Source organism: Eubalaena glacialis, chromosome 7 (assembly GCF_028564815.1).
Source record: "Eubalaena glacialis isolate mEubGla1 chromosome 7, mEubGla1.1.hap2.+ XY, whole genome shotgun sequence".
Lineage (NCBI taxonomy): Eukaryota > Metazoa > Chordata > Mammalia > Artiodactyla > Balaenidae > Eubalaena > Eubalaena glacialis.
The window spans coordinates 21,872,700-21,890,913 of record NC_083722.1 but is presented as its reverse complement, the minus strand read 5'-3'; the positions used below and the strand labels follow the sequence as shown (position 1 = coordinate 21,890,913).

Below are 18,214 nucleotides of genomic sequence, written 5' to 3'. Positions count from 1 at the left end.
ACCCTCTGCTCTCTTTGCTGGGTTCTACTTCTTCCCTCCTTCCCACCACGACTGTTTCTGTTAAGTTAGGAGTAGTAGTATTTTTCAGAAGTTAATTGACCTGTGTACATTGTAAAAAGTCTTCATGCTCTCTCCCGCCATTTATAAGTATATGTGTGCATATATATCTATAAATATTACATAGTTTCCTTTTGGATATGCACTGCTAGTATATAAAGTGTTTAGTATTTGGTATTCACAGGTTTTTTTTCCCCCTAGAAATGAGAATCATATCCTTTGACTAGCTAAATTTGCCATTTATTTTCTAACTTTCCATTTCAATCCTTTGCTTTTAATATAATAAATGTAAATGATTCTTCTGGTTCTTTAGCACCTTTCAGTAAATTTGTACATCTTCCAAATCAACTTGCAGGTGTCTTCATTTGTTTTGTTCTGTGGTGAAAATTTTGAAAGTTTGTAGAGCAGAAGATTATTAGTAGTATCTATCATTCTTGTTTTACTAGGGTACTTGGTATGGTTAAGTGATTTTTGAAAATCTGGGCCACATTCAAACTTACTTTGATAGTAGGCTACAGTCACTTGCTTTTGGTCATAGGTCAGTTCCCTGGAAAATAGACATTGAGATGGAGATTTGTGTGCAGGAGTTTTACTGGGAACACTCTTAGAATCAACAGCAATGAGAGGATGAGGGAAGCAGGATTAGGAAGAGGCAGAAGTTGAACTTGCTGTTGTAACAGAGGCCTCAGCTGATCTCACTGGGATATCTGAACCTGAAATGGCCCTTCAGTAATGTTCTGAACTGAGGCTGGATTTGAGCTGCACCCAGGGGCAGGTATAACTTTGAGCAAGGTGCCTCTTTTCCCTTGAGGACAATGCACAGAGACCAACCCAGTAGTAAGCCATCAGAAGTCAACATTCCTGAAGTGGAGAAATAATTGCTGCCATCCCGAGGATGATTTGACAGGTGCAACACACACAGTTCTTTCAGCAACCATGTGTCAGACATGTGCTAATCTTTGACCAGTAATGCCTCAACACACTAACAGAGAAGAGAACAGGTGTGGTTTAAACAAAATGCTGGTTAATAGAAAGCCATTTCATTTTTTCTCTTGGGACAAAAGTCTTTGACCCCTGTTGCCAGAGTTTACAGTCTAGTGAATCTAGTGGTGTCCACGCTGGAACAATTTCCCAAGAGGAGATAGTCATCTTAATCTAGTCCCTGTATTTATTCTTCTAAAAGAACATTTTTTCCTTAGTTTTAAGACAAGGTGTCTTTTTTTTAATCACCTGGTAAACCAGTTACTAGACTCATTAGAGCAGAGATGTGTAAAATTGTTTTCAAATGATATGTAACCAGATACTACAGTGGGTGAGGCTCCGTGGCTTAGCTGGTTAAAGCGCCTGTCTAGTAAACAGGAGATCCTGGGTTCAAGTCCCAGCGGGGCCTACTCTTACCCTGCCGAGCTCCGGGTTTTTACGATTTAACGTGATAGAAAATATTTTTCTCTAGGTGAGTAGAAACCAACTTGAATTGACACCGGATGAATCTTCCAATACTCAGGACTTAAGCTTTGCTTGGGAAAAATGGGGTACTTGTAGAAGAGGACAGAGGTAGAAGGTCGAATAATACCCAGAGAAGCATTCCCAATACACATACCAAGAGTAATTTAAGGATTCTGAATATTTGTCTGAATCATGATATTAGCAGTGGATAGGCAGCCTAGTCTAGCAGAGGTTTGCCCCTTTATCCAAGTGTTTGAATCAAGTGATGGAGATTCAACAGCTTTAAATACATGCCCTTTCAGATATCCTTTGGATTTGCCTGATTACTGAGAGGTTTAATTATTTTTGCAAACTCAAACACACTTGGAATAGAGTTGGCACTCAATTTTTTTTTTTTTTTTACAATGGACCATTAAATGGCTAATGGCTTTTCTAATTTCAAGGTAGTAAGTAGAAGTATTTATCAAGTACCTTTGAGGGACAATGGATAGTGCACTGAAGACAGAGACCCATGGTCAAAGGGGGTGAGTTTAAATCCTCTACCATTGAATCATTCTTGCTACTCACCATTTCTCCTAGTAAACCTGCAATTTTCCCTTGCATTTTTGCTCTTAACTCTATTCTAAAGGAAGGTAAGGGGAAAAAATTAAAGAAAGGGCTAAAAAAACCTAATTTAAACTTTAAATTGAGTACTGTAATAGCTGTTTCTACTTTTTAAGTGATTCTGGACTCTAAGACATCACTGAAATTTTTGAAAAGAGAAGAATATGATGTCATCTTAAGAGAAAAATCGTTAGTCACAAAACATATAAAGCATCTAACAAGAGTTTGGTGACAGATGAAAAAAGCATTTTGAGGTCTGAAGTCTTAGACTCTTTTCTAGACAGATTTTTACATAAAAGTTCTGAAAAACACATCAAATCCTAAAAACAAATGTGTTTCTGTTTTATCTGCAGTTTCTTTTGGCATTCTAAGATATATCTTAAAATAATTTGTCAGACTCTACAAATACCCACTCCCCCATACTTAGAAATGTGCACAGAATTATACAAGCAATGATTGCACACTAAGTACCTTCTTGCTTCTCACTGTCATGGGCCAACAGATCAATTACACCTTTGTTGAGCATCAGGTATGCAAATGTGTCAGAAGACTGACATTTTAAAGAACACCTTAAAATGGAATTGAATCTAATCAGTAATATTCTGTACCTCCAGAAATGTTGACTACTTAATAGTACTAAATGATAAAACTATTGTTATTCTATAAACAGCTTTAAACAAATCATGGACATTCACAATAGTGTCTTTGTTAAAGGGACTTCTCTCTAACTGAAATGCTATTTCATTCTTGACCTAAACAATTCTTCATTCAAACTTCCTCCCGCATTAAATGTGTCCTGGCTTGGGATCCTCAAATGGACAGCTCCTCTTTTGTGCTCTCAATGTAGGCCTGACGTTGTCTTAGGCCAGCTGTGTGGTTCTTTCTTCTTCATGGCCAGGTATTCATTTCTCGTGTTGGGCACTGGATAAAGTTTGGTGAACCGATTCGCATGGAAAGTCCCTTAAAAAGGTGGAAGGTAAGGCACGGTGATGATGGAAAATGTTGGGGGGAGAGAAATGATTAAGAAGTGTTTCCACTTGGTGCCCACACACTTAGGTGTGTGAAGTGAATATGATAACGACTACACTATGGAAAACTACTTCCAAACATTGTTACTCTGCAGACTCAACTGAGATCTTCTGGATTCAACTGTCCTTGTTTCCTGTTATCATACTTTCTTTTCTGTGTCTACAATTCCACATAGGCAGCACACCAAACTTAGGAGTCTTGAACATCCACGCATTGTTAAGTTTAAAGTTCTCTGAGCCTTGCACCTAAACCACGATCACACATGGAAAAATTGAAAGCACTCTCCAAGGCTGACATTTACATCTTGTCTCCGTTATGGAGTCTCTGGAGCTGACCCTTCCTTGGCTGCCTGCCTGGAGCTGATCTTTCAAAATATCCATGTCTGAAACAGGTCTCTCCCTAATATCAAACTCATATTTCCATTGCCACCTGCATTTCACATGAGTACCACTAGCACAGTACACCATGAGCTCAACTGATCATCAATCCCACTGGAAATCTGTGGTTAAACTTGACTCTTCCCACTGCCTTACCCGACCAATCAAATTATCTCAAAGTCTTCCTGATTTTACCTTCAGCATATGTGAGGTGTTCTTCCCTTCTGTTCATCTGTTGGTTCCTATTTGGATCTTCAATGTCTCTTCTTCACCACAATCTACAACAGCCTCTTCCTGTTCTCCCTGTCTCCAAGACTGGCCATCTAAAGCCATTCTCAACACAGCAGACCAAAATCTCTGGCTTAAAATACAAAACATCATTTCCTCCTTAAAATTTCCCAATCTTAAACCTTTCTTCTTTTTCTAATATATGCATTTAAACCTATATATCTCCCTCTAAGCACTGCTTAGTTGCATGCTGTATTTCCATTCTTTCAGTTCAAAGCATTTTCTAGTTTCCATTGTACTTATACTTCATTTAGAAGTGTAATGCTTGCTTCCCAGTATTAGAATTTTCTAATTATCTTTTTGTTATTGACTTCTACTTTAATTCTGTTATTGTCAGAAAACATTTAAAAAATTGTTTTAGTCCTTTAAAATTTATTGAGACTTGTTTGATGGCACTTGTTTGTTTTGGTGAATTTTTAATATGCATTTGAAAATAATGTGAATTCTGCAGTAGTTGGGTGTAGTCTAAATGTCTATTAGGTCAAGTTGATTGGTTACTAGCTATGGTTCGTCTTCTCTATCCCTACTTACTTCCCCTTTTCTGTCAGTTTCTCATCAGCTGCTCAAAGTGGTCTTTAAAATCACCAACCATGATTGTGCTTATTGTAGTTCTTGTTTTAGTTTTCTGTTTTGCTTCATATAAGAATTAATATGTCTTCTTGCTGAATTGATCATTTTATCATTATGAAATGTTCCTCTTTATCTTTGGTATGACTTTTTACTTTGATGTCTACTCTGTCTCATATTGTATACCCACACCAGCTTTCTAATGGTTGATGTTTTCATAGTTTATCTTTCCCCGTCACTTTACTTTCAATCTGTTGCCTTATTTTTCAAGTGTACCTCTTGTAAGCAGGACACAGAGGGCTCTTGTTTTTCTTTGTTTTATTTTACTATTTAGCCTGCCAATTTCTGCCTTTTAATTGTTTATTCCATTTACATTAAATGCAATTATTTATATTTGGGTTTAAGTTGGTCATCATAATTTGTTTTCCATTTGTCCTACTTGTTCTGTTTCTCCTTTTCTACCTTTCTTTGAATTAATATTTGTTATTCCATTTAATCTTTGTTTAATCTAACATGTAGTATCCTTTCTCTCCAGCTTCTTTTAAGATGTTTTTATCTTTGTTTTTCAAGAATTTCAACATAATTTGGCTAGTTATAGTTTTCTTTATGTTTATCTTGGTTGTTATTTGCTGAGCTTATTGAATCAATGAGTTGTTGTCACATTTTCTTCCCCATTGAGCTATAAGTACCCTTAAGATTAGAGCATTTTAATGTATGTAAATTACACTTTGATTTAAAAAAAACACAAAACCCTTCAGTGATAACGTCTATACTCCAAGAATTAAAGGTTAGTCTCCAATCTCTCATCATATTCAGATTGAAATCTACCTTCCCCTCTTTGGAAGGCACATCCCTCTTCCCTCTGATCTGGCTCATATATTTCCATTTAGTCTCATTTCTTTCCATGCCTTGCTTCAAATTCTTGGATTCCCACCCCCGCTCCACTCCACGAACTATTCCCACTTCATTCAGTTCTCAGTAACAAAATTCCCTTTCTACCTCTCTACAACCATCATACTTCTTTTCATCTATGAAGTCTTAGATTTGGTGTCATTTTCTCTGGGAAGCCTTCAAGGGCATTCCAGTTTTTTGGCTGTTCGAACAGGCTTCTTCTGAACATTGTGGTAGATATATTTGGTAAACGCATTTCTATTCATGTATAATATCGTTGATTTCAAAAAATGGAAAAATTTCAGAGACCTAGGGCATCAAGGAATACATTCACTTGTTCTTTCTGCGTGTCCAGTTTCCGTAGTGTAGCGATTATCACGTTCGCCTAACACGCGAAAGATCCCCGGTTTGAAACCGGGCAGAAACAGGTCTGGGTTTCCCTACTCTTACTTCTGAGTTGTTTCCCATTTCGGCACGAAACCCGTACATTCTTTTTGTGGTGCCAGACTTCAAAACATACACAGACATTTGCGCTTCTTTTGAGGTCCAGGGGTTTAAAATGAAAAGCCGTCCCGACGCCACCTGCTCTGAAGCCCGGGTCTCCCCGCCTCCCTTCCCGCGCAGGTCGCGGGCCACACTTTCTCCTCCTGCACTCGGCGTCCTCCGGCTGGAAGGGCCGAGAGGCCCGAATGATGTCGACCCGAGGAGACACCCGCTGCACAAGACCCCGCCTGCGCTGCGCGGGAGACACTGGATCCCTTGGACGTGTGGGTTTTCTGCAAAGTGACTTTCTCCTGAACTTCAGAGGAAGAAAAGTGTTCCACTTCGAAACTGAGCAGCGGCCGCCCAACTGTCCAGTTATACTTATTCCTGTTAGTACCATCCAGTAATTCCAAAAGTCATCAGGCGTAGATGGGGAAGAAGAGTTGTGGGGAGGGGTAGGGGTCGGGGGTTGAATAAGAGAAGATCCCTGCCCTCAAGAACCCCCTGGGTATCTGTACTGGAGAAAGGCGACTCTTCCCTGCATTTTCGGGACCACCCCTTCCCCTCCGTTCCCACCACCCCAGGAAGATCCTCTGGGTCTGCTTCTCGGCGGGGATTGATCTTAGGCTATTCAACTCCAGTGGGTGTCCCCCCGCAGGGGGGAATGCCGGATCCGCCCTCTCCCCCCACTCCACCCCCAGGCTCAGGGCGGACTCGGGGCCCTCGCTTGTCGTTGATTCCTTTTCTTCAGCGGAATCAACGCAACGTTCTCCTAAAACTCAGCATCTGGCATCCAGCTCAGGCGGAGACCGTCCCGGATGAAAGGAAGGATCCTGACCATTTCTGAAATCAGTTAGGTATTCGGGCAGTTTGAGGGATTTCCCGGAAATAAGAAAGGGTTGAGAAGTTTGGTGACTTGTTTGTGTGTATTTCATGATATATTTTGCTAAAAACCATTAAGGAGGACAGTTTTTCTTTTGGAATGGACATAACACAGGAACGAAAGCTTCCGCTTTCCTGACCCACCTTCAGGGTAATTATTTCGTCTGGCAAGCGTTCAACTCAGTTAACATCCGTGCCTTCACGAAGTGACCACACGGGGGCGACAGAGACTGAGCTCTCCGAATGGGAAACGGGCTCTGAATTTGCCCCTACCAGCCCCTAGGAGGGTTCTCACGATCCTTCTGAGATGAATTCTTTCAAACTTATTGGGGGAATTTAACTGGTTTTTCCTTCGAGGTTAAGTCACACCAGATCTCATATTCTGGATATTTTGGCTAGATAAAGGCAAGAGGAGGCAGAAACAAGCATTTTAAGAGTCTGAACCACACTACGAGTTGTAGATGTCATATGATACAACACATTACGTATAACTGCCCCAAATACCAACTCTTAAGTACTTCTCCACCCTCATGTTACAGCTCACTGTCTCTTGCAGTCTGTGTTCCATACTCATGGGCCTTCAGGTAATCAGTCTCTTTGCACATGATGTCCCCTCTAGCTGAAGAGCTTTGTGCTTGCCTCCTTGCTTAGTTATCTCTTGCTCATGCTTAGATCTCAGCTGGATTATTACTTTTTCAGGGAAGACTTCCTTAAAATCCCTAAGTGAACGTCCTGTATTACTCATAGTATCATGTATTCTCTTTCCCTGCACATTTTACATTTATCAGTGTGGTAACTTGCTTAATGTCTGTTTCTCTCACTGGAATGTAGTAAATTGCATAAGGGTAAGAGCAGTGTCTGGTTTTGCTCATCAATGAATCCACACTGCCTTGCATATACCTGATACAAAATAGACACTCAGTAGATACTGGTGTTAAGTTTGAACCCTTACCATGATTCTCTGAGGAAGGTATTCTTTTCCTAATTTCACTGCAAGACTCAGTATCTCAGTAATTTGAGATACTGAGTCTTGCAGTGATCGCCTCTCTGGCCTAAGTGTGGAGCTAGTGTGTGTGTTATGACTCAAACATGAGGACGCCTGGCTCCATATTACCTGTTCATTCCTTAATATCCTATTGGAAGTGGGTATATTTTCTTCAAAGTCGCAAAGCTCTGATCTTTGCACCTGCCATGTGTAAGGAAGGAAAAACTTTTTCCCTACCCTCTTAGGTCTGTAGCTGGGACCTATGAATTAAACTGACAAAGGACAGACTACTAAAAGAAAACGTTTACAAATTTTATTGATGTTAATATTTTTATTTTAATTTTACATGCACAGAGACTTCACAGAAAAGGAGTGAAAACCCAAAGAAGCAGACTCAAAAGATTTTATACTGTTTTAACAAAGGGCAATAAATTATAGAGAAGTAGAGACAGAGAAAAGAGGGGTTTGGGCTCCCAAAGGCAGTAATCTGGGAAGGTAAATACATGGGGAAACTAATAGAAGATAAGGGTTATTTTAGTAAGGTTTGTGGTGCAGACTCATCTTGGTGTTGACTTTCCATCTCTGGTGATAAGGGTTGTTCTCCTCCTTCTGGTATGGGAGATTGGGAGGGGAACATCTTCACAAAGGGAAATTTACGCCCTGCTTTTAGACAGAGAGGAAGAGGACTGAGAGTCCTTCCTGTGTTTGCTTTTTCTCCGTTGCCTTCAAAACCATCCTTATGCCAAAGTGGCATATTTTGGGGTGGCATATTCTGATTCCCTTCCCATGTTATGTTGTTGAAACTAAAAATGGAAAAGAAAGAGCTAGAACAGTAGTAATAGCTACCATTTGTTACCAGCTATTAAATCAAGTAGTTACTGATTTTTCATATATAAACTAACAAGCAAGCCTAAGGGGGTAGGTGCCATTGTTATTGACAATCATTTACTTGTTTTATAGATGCAGACGTGGAGGAGTGCTCAAGATCACCAAGTTGTAAAATTTGGAGCCAGTATTTGCATCCATGAGTGACTGGGGCTAAAGTGTTCCACATTATTGCAGTTTTCTAGAAGAAGGAGGGGCCTACAAGAAAGACATGGATATTAAGATGGTGATACTGAGCATAGAATATGAAAGCGATTTTACCAGATTAGGGAGAAGGCAGAGAAAGCCAGATATGAAGAGTCTCAGAGGACATGGAGAGTAACCAGAGATAACTGTCACAAACATTATGCTTGTTATTGGTATTGCTCCCCTGGAGGAAATGGGGAAATGCATATTTCAGAGCAAAAGGAGACTTGAATTTTTTCATTTAAGCAAATGGGTATGAACAATGGTCCTGATGTTGAGGCAGTGTTCCCTAAGACAAACTATATAGATTGCTGCCTTTGAATGTGAGCATCAGAAAAGTTCTAGTCAAATACATGGTTCTTGTGGAGGAAGCTGTTTGTTTTGGACCATCCCAACCTCTATAGTTCTTCCTCTTTCCCCCAGTCAGCCAACATTGCTTCCCTATCCTCCCCCCTCAACTTCATCCCTAACCCTTAAGGCATCTCTGGAAGAGCAGAAATATCTTTAGGAAGGAAGTCTGAATGCTGGGTTTCAGTCTTGGTTTTATTATGTTGTGATCCTGGGAAACTTAATAACCTCTCTGCATCTCATTTCCTCATCTGCAAAATGGGATATTAAAACCCATTTCGTTCATTTTCAGCAAATATTTATTGAATGTCATCCATTCAATAAATGTACCAGACATTCCTCTAGGTACTGGGAGTCTAGCAGTTAACAGACAAAAATCTCTGCCCTCATTGGAGTTTGCACTCTCATAGAGGAGACAGAAAATACACAAAATAAACAAGCTAGTTTTAAAGTGTGTCAAATGATCATAAGTGATATGGAAAAAAATAAAGAACGGGGAGGAGAAGCATTGGAATGAGGGGAGGAGAAGCATTGGAATGAGGGGAGGAGAAGCATTGGAATGAGGGGAGTTTATACTTATGGCCGTGTTTCACTGATAAGGTGATATTTGAGAAAAGACCTGAAGTAGATAAGGGGCTGAGTCATACATATATCAAAGCAAGAGTATTACGAGCAGGGGGAACAGTCAGTGCAAAGGCCCTGAAACAGCAATGTGCCTGATATATACAATGTAAAACAAGAAGGTCAGTAGTAACGACAGCAGAGTAGGCAAGAAGGAGTATAAGCAGAGAAATGAGATCACAGACAATCCAGTAGGCCCAGTGAGGACTTTGGCATTTACTCTGATGAAATGAGGAGTTGCCGGTTCAGTTTTGAGCAAAGCTGTGCCATAAAGTGTTTTAGGTTCACAAATATCTCTCAGACTGCTTTTCATAGAATGTTTTGTAGGGATGAAAAAGGTGGAAGAAGGGAAACCTATTAAGAGATTTGTGCAATATTCCATGTTAGAGATGCAGGTTTCTTGGAGCAGGGCTGTAGCAGTTGGGGTGGTGAGAAGTTTTTCAGATCTAGATACATTTTGTAGGTAGAACAAGACAATTCCCCCACATCCGTGGAATGAAAGAAAAATTGAAGTATTAAAAAATGTTGCCAAGATTTTTTTTTGCCTAAATATCTGAAAAGTCGAAATCGCCACTGAGTGAAATAAGCAAGCCTGGAGTTGGAGAAGGTTTTCTTGGGGACACCTAGAAGTCCGTGATCCTATCCCTTCTTCCACCTTGCATGGCAACAATGCATACTTGTCTTTAGTCTGATGAAGGAAGGCGCTATCCACGAGCTGTGATGGCCGAGTGGTTAAGGCGTTGGACTCGAAATCCAATGGGGATTCCCCGCGCAGGTTCAAATCCTGCTCACAGCGTCCTCGTTTTCGGTGTGGCTTCCGCAAAATGTACTGTTGTGCTCTCAGGCTGCAGTTCCGATTTAGAACCCAAGTTTTTAAAGAGGTTTAAAGAGCGTGGGCGGCAGCCAGATTTCATTCCCTTTCATTGTGAGCCTCCTGAGCCCAGCCTCCCCACTGTCCTCACCGGGCTTAGAGCGCGCTCAAAAGTACTGCCTGCGTTGAAATGAAGTTGTTAAATCTGTTAAGAGAGATTACAGCGGCAAAGTGTACAGAGGAGACGTTGGAATTTGGGGAAATCGTTTCTCTTTGTGATTATAGAGAGCCGCAGCTTCTTTAAAGCATTCCCAGGCAGCAATCTTCAGTGTCTGTCCTGATATCAGCGGCTGCTGGTGAGAGCCATAAAAATTTAAGATAATATTCCATCATATTTGCTACGCACTCTTTAAGACAAGCGTTTTATACAAACGAGGAAATTGAGGCACAGAGAGGATATATTACATTTTAACTTCTGACTTTGCCTTGAATTTCAAAAACCTGGTCTCCTTCTTAACGTAGTAAACCACTCTTAGAGCACTTTTGCATTTTCAGCTATTTTGCCTACTTTGAACAGCTAAATACATTTTTAAGCCAATTCTATTCTGTTTTCTAAGTTTCTTTGTCAAATGAAATTCTTAAAATGTATATTTCTGTTGAATTCTTGTCTCCTTATTGCATTTTGAGGGCAGATGAATATTCTGAGGGAAAAAAAGAAGGAATGAAGAGTTCAAAACTAGGCAGTAATATAAGCTGGGTAAGAAAGGATGTGAAATAGAGTGAGGAAAAGTGAATAGATAACTGAGTCCATAGAGATTTGTTCAAGCAACGAGAGCAGCTGCATACTAAGCACAAAACAAGTTTTCAACGCATAGTCAGAGAATAAGTGAAGATTAACCATTGTTTTCAAAGAAAACATTTTATGTAAATCTATGTTATGCAACCAAAGCACAAAAGAAATCATGCTTTCCCAAAGTCCATACAGTCTCTGGTTTTAACCTCTTACTCAATTAAAAAAAAAAAAAAAGCAATCATTCTTTCGGCTGGCATAAACTGTGGATAGTAATGAAGATAAGAACATGAGAACAGCTGTCCAGCAGGGGCCAGTGGCGCAATGGATAACGCGTCTGACTACGGATCAGAAGATTCTAGGTTCGACTCCTGGCTGGCTCGGTTTTTCCTTCATCTTCCTAGGTACTTTTTTCAAAAGGATACCGAAACAATTTTAAAAGTCTTTCGAATGTATTTTCGTGGAAGTGATCCTTCACCTTCTGTCAGTTGAGTCTGAAAGAGACTTCAGAAGCATCAGAGGACCATCCTGAAAATTTTCTTCCTTTCATCACTTCTTGAACTTGAGAAAAGAAATTGGCTGAAAAAGACCACTGGAAGCGGGGGGGTGGTTTAAATCAAAGAAACTTTAAAGAAAAATAAACGAAAAAAAATTTCCTGGCAGTATCTTCTCCATCAATATTTTTTCCCATTGGGAAGAGAAGAGTCCTCACTCACAGAGGACTACCCTGCACAGCTCTTTCCTCGCATGGCTACTAGCAAAAAGAAAAGGGACATCTCCTGGGGAAAGGTTGGGTCAAGAAAGGTTCGGCTGTTGGGGACGCGGGGTGCGAGAGGCTCCTTGCCTCACTCAGTTGGGCCCATTAGGGTTCAGTTCTGAAGCCCGGCGGATGCCCCTCTTCCCCCTCCCTCACCAGCCAGAACCGACCATCTTCTGGAAGTAGGCAGGAGCTGGGAAACCGGACCTCAGTGGACAGAAGAACCAAGAGGAGTGCCCTCCCCATTATTTTTTTAAAGTAAACACCCCAGGAGAAGATGAGCGTGTAAGGAAGACGTGGGAAGGCAGCTTTGGAGCGGCCTCTCTAAAGAACAGACCTACCTCTTTTCTCTGTGTGGAGACAGAACAGAGAGGCTGGGGGGAAATCACTGCCAAGGCGGGAGGGTGGGTGGGAGGTGGGGAGGATTCCTCAAACTAAACCAAAAGAGCATCTTAATATGTGGCTCGATTTCCGAAGGTGTAGCTTGTATCCTCGCTCTGCACCGCAGGTAAATTTATCGAAGTTGCCGACGTGCGCTATGAGGAGCCCTTGAGGCTGAAACGAAAGGAACCACCAAACGCGCTACCTCCGGGGGCCCAAGTCTGTTGGGCTGTGAACGGATCGAAAGGAGAACTGGCGTCTTACAGCTTCGTATTCCGTTCCCGGCTCTTTACTGCTAAAGGGAGACAAGATCTTCCGTGAAAGCCAAGGGGCAACCGCACGTGGAGCGAGCATTTACCTTGGAAACTGCCTGGGATAAGGAAAGAGAACGAAGCACAGACGTTACGGGAACACACCCCGCGTCTTGCTGCTACTAGGACCACGCTCTAAACAACTCAGTAACTGGCCACCCTGAGCTTGCTTCCTTTTCTCGATTGAAACTCGTTTAAAGCGCCAAAATAATACTGTCTCCTGAAGGGTCACAAAAACTAAGCAGGCACATTTCGTAACTCTTTTTAACCTTAATCCTTTCCTAAAACACAACCGTCTCGTTCCCACACTACTCCTTCAATTTTCTTCAATAAACTTGAACTTTTAAAGTTACTTTTACTTTGAGAAACTACAACAACCAAGGCGAAACGAAAATACATAGCCTTCTTGTTTTACAAAGGAGACAATATCTGAACTTCCGGTTCTGAGCAGCGGCGTTTTGGAGTTAATACGTACTGTGGATTCTAAGTGCCTACTCGGCAGGCACCAGAAGGTCAAAACCACACCTCGACTGGCCGCTACGGGAATCAAACCCGTGCTCTTAGGTGTTATTAGCACCACGGTCTAACCAACTGAACTAACCTGCTACTCTGCAAGTTACTCTCTTTCAGGAAAGTAAATTCGTTTACATTTTTTGTGTTTGAAAAATAAAAGGAACTTCTTTCCCCCCGCTCCCTCAAACTACATTCATAGACTTTCATGGGGAAACTACACTATTTCAATTCTTCTTTCTTATTTGGACTAGAAAATCCACGGAGAAATTTTCGTGCAGAGGCTGTCTAGTTTATTTGTGGAGAAAGCACTGTTATGAGATTTTCAATCGTGAAGGAAGGGAGCCTCCGGTTTTTAGAAGCCTGTCCCTACTGGATCACAAATTGCAAAAGTCTCTTTAATGACTTGCAACTTAGTGACCTAATTTTTTCAAGTCGGTATTAAAATTTTCACCCAACTGTGCATTCTCTGTATCACTCAACTTCCATTTTGAGACGCAGAGGATCCAAGCACTAGGTCGGAGAAGATAGAACAAGTGAGATGTGCTCGTTGGTCCTTGGTGAGGCTATAGTTTTTATCATTTGAAGTTGAAGGAATCTCCTGCAGCCTCGGGAAGTGTCCCTTTACATTTCCTGAGGTTGTATCATTTCTTTTCTACTTTTCGAACTTTCATGCTGACTGACCCCTAGTTAAATTTTCAACGAATATATTAATTTAAAGCTAAATGAATCAGCAAGTGATGATTTTGTTGAATTTTAGGCCGACTCTGGCGCAAGAGAGAAGTGTGGGTTTCTAGTGGTAAATTTTCAACCGTTACGGGCTCAAGTTCCGCCAGAGTCTTCTAAGTTTTATTCCTCTAGTCTTCAAGAGCTCTTGTCTTGGGTTTCAAGAGCTAAGACTTCCAGGTGCTCAAAAATCACAGAAAAGAAATCTGACACCTCTTCTGCAGTCACACGTCCTCTGTACTTGTCAAAATCAGCCACATTCTGGCTTTTGAAGATCCTTGTACATCCCACAATTTGTGTATAGATCCCTGATGTTCACATAGAAAGCCTTCGCGAAGGAATGAGCTTGTTTTAGTAATTTGAACACCGAAAGAATTACTGTAAATAAGTGGAGAATTGAAAGTGCTTATGCCCTGCTTCTTACAGATGCCTTTAATAACATCTAGGTGCAAACTAAATAAAGCACTAAGCTTTGGGGGGTATTTTTGGGTTTTTTTTGTTTTTGTTTTTTTCTTTACCGCAAGGAATTACTTGAAGCTGTGGAAGAATTTATGCATATGGGGATAGAATTGCGTTTCGCCATGGAAATTAAGGGTAAATGTATGCAACTCCTCACTGTATAAATGGCACTATGGACAATATATTTGAAGGTGACGGACACTTGGTATTGGGTCAATATCTCCTAGTTCACATTACAAAAGGGTGATAAATAATTGCCGAAACCCGGGATTGAACCAGGGACCTTTAGATCTTCAGTCTAACGCTCTCCCAACTGAGCTATTTCGGCCACCCGTTGTTCAGTTTTCTTTCAGCTACTCCCTTTAAATAGTCTTTTCTTAACAACCTCTTCCATTTCAGAAAGAAAAAAGAAAAAATTTTGCCTTGTTTTCTGAAAAGTAACGTATTTCCCATTTCAAAAATAATTGTACCAACAAAAACTCAGACAATGGGGAAACATACTCAAAGTTTCCTGAGTATGATAGGAAGAACAAAAAAACAGTGATAAAAGAAAATTTATGTATTGTTCTTAAGGATACGAATTGGATAGCTATAGGGGTGTGGTGATTCAGAGCTTCCTGTTGGAATGGTAAGCTTCCTAGATACATAAGACAACATCATTTGGGATCATTTCTAGCTTGACGCTTAAATATCTTTTACTCTTTCAGTCGTTTTTTATTCCTTTCTATTCTATTAAGGTGTAAGTTATATACAGTAAAGCACCCAAATCTTAAGTGTACAGCGTGTTGATTTTCACAAGTTTACACCCCTTTGTCACCATGCACGCTCCCTCCTGCTCCTTCTGATTTGATAGCCTCCCAAAGTAAGCCACTGTTGTGAACTCTTTCACTATATCTACTGTCATTTGTTTTTAAACTTCTACATTGAATCAGGTAGACTCCGCATTCTTATGTCTGGCTTCTTTCACTCAATATTGTCTTTGAGATTCATCTATGTTTTCTAAAGTAGTTAAAAGCAGTTTGTTCCTATTTATCGACTTCCATTTTATGGATATACTACAATTTACTTACCCATTGTAAAGTCGATGGACATTTGGTTTTCAATTTAGGGTTATTATAAAAAGCACTGAACCTTCTTGTGCATGGTTTTAGGTGAACATAATCACTGATTTATTAGATAGATACATAGATACATAGGTGGAATTGCTGGTCTATAGGATATATGTATGTTTAACTTTATTAGGTGCTGCTAAACTGTTTTCCAAAATGCACGTACCAGTTCTCACTACTGAAAACAATGTATGAGGCTTCTGGTTGCTTCACAGCCTAGCCACTACTGGGTATTGTCATTTTAATTTTAGCTACGCAGGCCAGGATGTTGTGATAGGTCTCTGTGATTTTGACTTGCATTTTTGATGACTATGATATTTTGCATCTTCCCATATGCTTTTCCCCATTTAAAAAATTGGGTTGATTGCCAGTTTTTAAAAAATTGATTTGTAGTTCATTACGTATTGTGAATACAAGTCCTTTGTCAGATATGTGTTGCAAATATCTTCTAATTTGTGGCACACCTTTAGTTCTCCTAATTTTGTATTTTGAACTTTTCAGTTTTAATGAAGTCCAACTGGACTTTTAATGAAGTCCAATCTTTACAGTTAGTGCTTTTTTGCATCCTAGTTCAGAAATATTTGCCTGCACTAAAGTCATGAAGCTATTCTATGTTTTCTTCTAGAAGTTTAAGTATTTTACTTTTAACATTTAAGTTTATATTCCATTTTCAATTTATGTATGGTGTGAGATAAGGATTGAAATCATTTTCTTTACTATATGATTTCAATTGACCCAGCATTATTTTTTGAAAAGTCAATCTTTTCCCCACTGAATTACAACGTCTCCTTATCATCAAACAGGGAACTGCATATGTGTTTTTTTTTCCCTAGGCTCTCTATTCTGCCCCATTGGCATATGTCTGTCTTTACACCAATATTACTGTCTTAATTTTTTTAACTTAAAAATAAGTTATAGTATCCGATAATATAGGGGCTCAGTTTTGTTTTTCTCACTTTGGATTGCCATAGCTATTCTGGATTTTTAAAAAATTATTATTTCAATATAAATGTTAGAATCAACTGTCAATTTCCACCCCCCACTCTCCCCCAAAATCCCGCTAGCAGTTTTTTGTTTGTTTTTGGTTTTGTTTTTTGTTTTTTTGGCGATGCATAAAATCTATAAGTAAGTTTGGGGAGAATTAATATTTTAGCAAGATTGGATTTTTCTGGCCAGGACCATGGTAGATTCCTCCATTCAAGTCTTTAATTTCTCTCAACAATGTTTGGACGTTTTCAGTGTTGAAGTGTTGTTTTATTGCTATAAACTTCCCTCTTAGAACTGCTTTTGCTGCATCCCATAGGTTTTGGATCGTCGTGTCTCCATTGTCATTTGTTTCTAGGTATTTTTTGATTTCCCCTTTGATTTCTTCAGTGATCACTTCGTTATTAAGTAGTGTATTGTGTAGCCTCCATGTGTTTGTATTTTTTACAGATCTTTTCCTGTAATTGATATCTAGTCTCATAGCGTTGTGGTCGGAAAAGATACTTGATACGATTTCAATTTTTTTAAATTTACCAAGGCTTGATTTGTGACCCAAGATATGATCTATCCTGGAGAATGTTCCATGAGCACTTGAGAAAAATGTGTATTCTGTTGTTTTTGGGTGGAATGTCCTATAAATATCAATTAGGTCCATCTTGTTTAATGTATCATTTAAAGCTTGTGTTTCCTTATTTATTTTCATTTTGGATGATCTGTCCATTGGTGAAAGTGGGGTGTTAAAGTCCCCTACTATGATTGTGTTACTGTCGATTTCCCCTTTTATGGCTGTTAGTATTTGCCTTATGTATTGAGGTGCTCCTATGTTGGGTGCATAAATATTTACAATTGTTATACCTTCCTCTTGGATCGATCCCTTGATCATTATATAGTGTCCGTCTTTGTCTCTTGTAATTGTCTTTATTTTAAAGTCTATTTTGTCTGATATGAGAATTGCTACTCCAGCTTTCTTTTGATTTCCATTTGCATGGAATATCTTTTTCCATCCCCTCACTTTCAGTCTGTATGTGTCTCTAGGTCTGAAGTGGGTCTCTTGTAGACAGCATATATATGGGTCTTGTTTTTGTATCCATTCAGCCAATCTGTGTCTTTTGGTGGGAGCATTTAATCCATTTACATTTAAGGTAATTATCGATATGTATGTTCCTATTCCCATTTTCTTAAATGTTTTGGGTTTGTTATTGTAGGTGTTTTCCTTCTCTTGTGTTTCTTGCCTAGAGAAGTTCCTTTAGCATTTGTTGTAAAGCTGGTTTGGTGGTGCTGAACTCTCTCAGCTTTTGCTTGTCTGTAAAGGTTTTAATTTCTCCATTAAATCTGAATGAGATCCTTGCTGGGTAGAGTAATCTTGGTTGTAGGTTTTTCTCCTTCATCACTTTAAGTATATCCTGCCACTCCCTTCTGGCTTGCAGCGTTTCTGCTGAAAGATCAGCTGTTAACCTTATGGGGATGCCCTTGTGTGTTATCTGTTGTTTTTCCCTTGCTGCTTTTAATATGTTTTCTTTATATTTAATTTTTGATAGTTTGATTAATATGTGTCTTGGTGTGAAGTGTTGTTTTAAAAGATTAACTGCTCTGCATTTGATGTTTAACAATGCTATTTTAGATGGCATTTCTTCTTAAATTTCATTTTCTAATTGCTTATTGTTAGTATAGAGACATGCTATTTATTTTTGTATATCCACTTTATATACAGTAAATTTGCTAGATTTA

The 18,214-nt window shown here is 39.6% G+C and overlaps 4 non-coding genes across 4 annotated transcripts; 3 read left to right on the top strand and 1 right to left on the bottom strand.

Moving 5' to 3' along the window:
• The first annotated feature begins 1,373 nt into the window (after positions 1 to 1,373).
• On the top strand, positions 1,374 to 1,447 carry TRNAT-AGU (transfer RNA threonine (anticodon AGU)). Its single transcript has one exon. It is a non-coding gene; the product is annotated as a tRNA-Thr (tRNA).
• An 8,915-nt stretch (positions 1,448 to 10,362) lies between these two features.
• TRNAS-CGA (transfer RNA serine (anticodon CGA)) lies at positions 10,363 to 10,444 on the top strand. Its single transcript has one exon. It is a non-coding gene; the product is annotated as a tRNA-Ser (tRNA).
• Positions 10,445 to 11,559: 1,115 nt separating this feature from the next.
• TRNAR-ACG (transfer RNA arginine (anticodon ACG)) lies at positions 11,560 to 11,632 on the top strand. The gene has a single exon. It is a non-coding gene; the product is annotated as a tRNA-Arg (tRNA).
• A 3,016-nt stretch (positions 11,633 to 14,648) lies between these two features.
• On the bottom strand, positions 14,649 to 14,721 carry TRNAF-GAA (transfer RNA phenylalanine (anticodon GAA)). The gene has a single exon. It is a non-coding gene; the product is annotated as a tRNA-Phe (tRNA).
• Between the last annotated feature and the right edge of the window lie 3,493 nt (positions 14,722 to 18,214).